We start from the raw sequence: 4,612 nt of genomic DNA, 5'->3' as shown, positions 1-4,612 counted from the left end.
GCTGGCACCTGTAGTCCCAGCTACTAGGGAGGCTGAGGCAGGAGAATGGCGTGAACCCGGGAGGCGGAGCTTGCAGTGAACCGAGATCGCACCACTGCACTCCAGCCTGGACGACAGAGCGAGACTCTGTCTCAAAAAAAAAAAAAAAAAAAAGAAGGAAAAAAAGAGAAAGTATGGCTTTTGATGTCCCTTTAAAACAGCCCAGGAGGGTGCAGTGGTTCACACCTGTAATCCCAGCGCCCTGAGGCAGGCGGATCACTTGAGGCCAGAGTTTGAGACTACCCTGGCCAACACGGTGAAACCCCGTCTCCACTAAAAATACAAAAAATAGCTGGGCGTGGTGGCAGGTGCCTGCAATCCCAGCTACTTGGGAGGCTGAGGCAGGAGAATGGCGTGAACATGGGACGCGGGGGTTGCAGTGAGCTGAGATTGTGCTACTGCACTCCAGCCTGGGTGACAAAGCGAGACTCCATCTCAAAAAAAAAAAAAGAAAGAAAGAAAAAAGGACCAGCCCAGGAGGCAGCAGAATGAGCCATGAGGATCTCAGGATAGGGTTAGGCTGAAATAAACTCCTGGGTGTCAGGAAGCCAGAGAGTGGGAGAGGCTGGGCAGGGCCGGAGCTGGGACACAGCCCAGGACCCAGCACTAAAGGGTTGACACGAGGTGACCATGGCCACGCAGCTGGAGAGCCTGGAAAACCACAGGAAGTTGAATTTGGTCGATGGAGCGTATGAGGGGTGGTGGCAGGCATCTCAATGGGGAAGACTGTCCCACTGTGTTAAAAGCTGCTAAAGTCAAGGAAGACAATAGCCAAGTCCCCAGAGGTTGTGAGTCACTCTAGCCAGACTGTGGCAGGGTGGAAACCAGCCCGCAGTGTGCCGGGGTGTCTGGAAGGTGAAGCAGTGGACGCCAGAGAGCTCTGAAGGGGGACGGGGGCCTGCAGCTGTTTTTTTGGGGTTTTTTTGTTAGCTGCTTTTTGTTAATGGAAAAACTTGAACAAGCTTGATTGCTTGATGGAAGGAGCCAGGTGACATGGAAAGGGGGAAGATGCAGAGTGAGGGGGCCGATGGACAGCAAGATGGCTGCAAAGGTAGAGGGAAGAAGCAAGTGGGAAGGGAGCAGACGCAGTGCTGCCGCTCAGCTGTGCCCCATGGCTTCACCCTGTGGCTTGCTCCCCTCCCCAGGACTGTTCTCCCATGTGGAACAGCCAGACTTACTCATTTCATCTGCGGCCCTGCCCCTACCAGCATGTGCTGAATGATGTTCAGCCTCAGGCGGCGGGGGCCAACTGAAACCAGGGCTCTGAGTGACAGAGACGCAGTTATGTCTAAGGACATACACTAGAATGGCTGATGCAGGGCGCAAGCTCGATTCCTGCGGATGTGTGTTAATGAGCCGCTTCCTCATTTCTGCAGAGGTCAGCGTTCCTTTGGCAAACTGGGAAGGAGCAGTTTAAGGTGCAGCTCCCAAGTGGGTCACACTGACCCCCCAACATCCAGTTCTCAACTGCTGAGCATGCTTCTCTTCGTGGGGGTGGGCAGGCCAGTGCCAAGGGGCTCAGGACAGATTCTCAGAAACGCCCCACCATGCAGGTGGCTTACAGGAGGGCAAAGCCGATACCAGCCTCCAGGAAGGAAGTCTGCGCTTTCTTTCCTTAGGGTGGGTACTTACCCAGCCTCCTTGCAACTTAGCCTGAGGGAGTCTACAGCTACCGATCTGCCCACCTGACAGATTCCTGGTGAAGGGCAGGCCACCCAAGGGCAGCTGTGATAAGGAGCCGGGTAGGCGCAGGGAGGATGTACCCAGGGTCCTGGGGCCTGGGAGCGGTAGGCTGTTCTCAGAAACACACATTGGGGCCAATATCTGCTCCAGACTTAGCCTGCACTGCCTGTTTTATCAGAACAACCAGAAAGCCCCCAGCCTCGCGATGATCAGGACCCAGTTATTTCTCTGACTTCACAACAGTTTACCTACCAGACTAGAGTTGTTGACTGTTACGTTTTTCCAGCAGTGACAGCTGCCAATCAGAGTGGACCAGCCGGAGATGACCAATGACATGACAAGACTCCTGCACAATGGGAAGAAATGAGATGCTGCAGCCGACAAGGGCGGCCAACCTGGGAGGCATCTGGCTCCCCCGACAATACCCGCCGATCACCAAGCTGGCTTCCAGACCTCCTGGGACAGAACTGTTCCTCCCAGGACGCTGGTGTAGGTTCAAGTCCAGTCAGTATTTACCAAGCAACTGCGATGCCCAGGCCTGTTCCAGTGCTGCAGAGAGTGAGTGCTTGTGGGTGCTTATATTCAGAGTAAGTCAATACATCAGCTTGGTACGACCTGCGTCTTTGGGGCCAGCAGGGCAGGTTGGTCTCCTCGGCCTCACACTGGAGCTCCTGGCTAGCTGGTGTCTGTGCAGTCAGGGTCCTAGTGATGGGAAGCTCAGCAAACAGAGGAAGCAGAGGGGATGTTCTGAAATGACCTTGAAACGACCTATCACCCTCTGAGGTGGTCTTGCTGGATGAAGTCCGGCCCGCCACAGGCACTGAAGGGCTCTCATTTGCTAAGCCCTTGCTTTGTGCCAGGTGGCTCTTCCTCTGCTGACACTGATCAAAGGAGGGTGCAAGGCACAACTACCGAAGCCGGGGTCAGATTCGCGGGCGTGGGCTTTCCTAACGCCAAACCCACGGGCGCCGAGGCTTCTCAAGCTCCTCCTCAGTCAGCCCCTGAATTTCTTTTTTTTTTTTTTCTTTTGAGACAGAGTCTCGCTCTGTCGCCCGGGCTGGAGTGCAGTGGCCGGATCTCAGCTCACTGCAAGCTCCGTCTCCCGGGTTTACGCCATTCTCCCGCCTCAGCCTCCCGAGTAGCTGGGACTACAGGCGCCCGCCACCTAGCCCAGCTAGTTTTTTTGTATTTTTTAGTAGAGACGGGGTTTCACCGTATTAGCCAGAATGGTCTCGATCTCCTGACCTCGTGATCCGCCCGTCTCGGCCTCCCAAAGTGCTGGGATTACAGGCTTGAGCCACCGCGCCTGGCCCAGCCCCTGAATTTCTAACTGGCAAAGCTCCACGCTAGTGGTAGGGGAAGAAGGAGCCAGAGACCTGAACAGCAAGGGGGCTCCACGTTGGATGGTTCACGGGAGCAGAGGACAGCTAGGCCCCTGCCAGCACCTGCCTGCCGTCTCTTACCTGGTCCCCACTGCAATGCCCCCTGGCAGGACAGAGCCGCTGACTTCTGTCCCACAAGAGCTGTGTGCAAGGTGGGCCCTTGTCCGTGTCGCCAGCTGGAGACGGACCCAAGACTCGGGAAGAAAACTGGGTTGGATCTCTTCTGTGTGGTCCAGATCTGCCATGTTGGCACCAGCTGGGAGTGTGTTAGCAATGCTGACTCTCGGGTGCCCCAGGGACTCTATCAGGGATTCAGGTGCTCGCTAAGTTTGAGGACCACTAGATTAGATGATCAGCAAGGTCCTTCCCGAGTCTTTTCTCAGCTGTCCCCTTCCTGAGTTGCCTTGGCGTCTCTCATCCTGGATTCTGAATCCTGGGCTCCCCACTCTCAGGATACCCCATGCCTCCTGCTGGTGCTTTGCGGCACAGGCAAGGCCTCCAGAAAGAGCTGTGGGTGGGGTATGGCCACTAACTGGGAAACCTTGGCCACGGATAGGGATTCTCTCTCCTTTTCATTCTGAAGTTCTGTGATCTGGTGAACTGATGTTCATGCTCAAATTTTTTTTTTTTTTTTGAGATGGAGTCTCATTGTCACCCGGGCTGGAGTGCAGTGGTAGGATCTCGGTTCACTGCAACCTCCACCTCCGGGGTTCAAGCAATTCTCCTGCCTCAGCCTCCCGAGTAGCTGGGACCACAGGCACGCACCACCACGCCTGGCTAATTTTTGTAGTTTTTAGTACAGACAGGGTTTTGCCATATTGCTCAGGCTGGTCTTGAACTCTTGACCTCAGGTGATAGCCTGCCTCGGCCTCCCAAAGTGTTGGGATTACAGGCGTGAGCCACTGCACCTGGCCTATGCTCACATTTTTATAAGCACAACGGCAGTAACCAACACAGTCATTTCTCTGAGGCCTTCCTGTGTCAGGCACTGGGCCAAGTCTCCTGGGTCAGGCACTGGGCCAAGTCCTTGACTTAATCCTTATTATCCCAACAAGGTTGGAGTCAGCAGGCCTGGGTTCTTGTCTCAGCTCCGACACTTAATACCTGGGGGTAAAAGGGGAAGGATGTGGGTGGGCAGTGGCAGAACCTTCTTTAGGCCCATTTTTGCAGTTTTGAAGGCAGGGCTTTGGAGGGATGAATCACAAATCAGTATGCTGCGTGAAAGCAGCCAGACGCAAAAGAGGGCACCCGGTGCAGTTTCATTCACATGAAGTTCTAGACGAGGCAAATGAGACTATGGTGGAATCAGCCGGGGCTGTGGTAGTTTCAGAAAGGGGGCAGTCTGGACCGGGAAGGGGCAAAAGGGGGCTGCATGGGGTGACGGCCATGTTCCATCTTGATTGTGGTAGAGGCCACAGGACTGTACATCCGTCTGTCAAAACGCAACAAACTCTACATTTAAAAAGGATGGATTCTGGCCAGGTGCAGTGGCTCATGCCTGTAATCCC

General features: G+C 54.9%; 1 pseudogene; it reads left to right on the top strand.

Annotated features, from left to right (window-relative positions):
- The first annotated feature begins 669 nt into the window (after positions 1-669).
- LOC117070659 lies at positions 670-3,771 on the top strand (annotated as a pseudogene).
- Positions 3,772-4,612: the final 841 nt, after the last annotated feature.

The sequence above is a fragment of the Trachypithecus francoisi genome, unplaced genomic scaffold, assembly GCF_009764315.1.
Source record: "Trachypithecus francoisi isolate TF-2019V2 unplaced genomic scaffold, Tfra_2.0 Contig01585, whole genome shotgun sequence".
NCBI lineage: Eukaryota > Metazoa > Chordata > Mammalia > Primates > Cercopithecidae > Trachypithecus > Trachypithecus francoisi.
The sequence above is the reverse complement of the archived record's forward strand: the minus strand, read 5'-3'. Positions and strand labels throughout refer to the sequence as shown.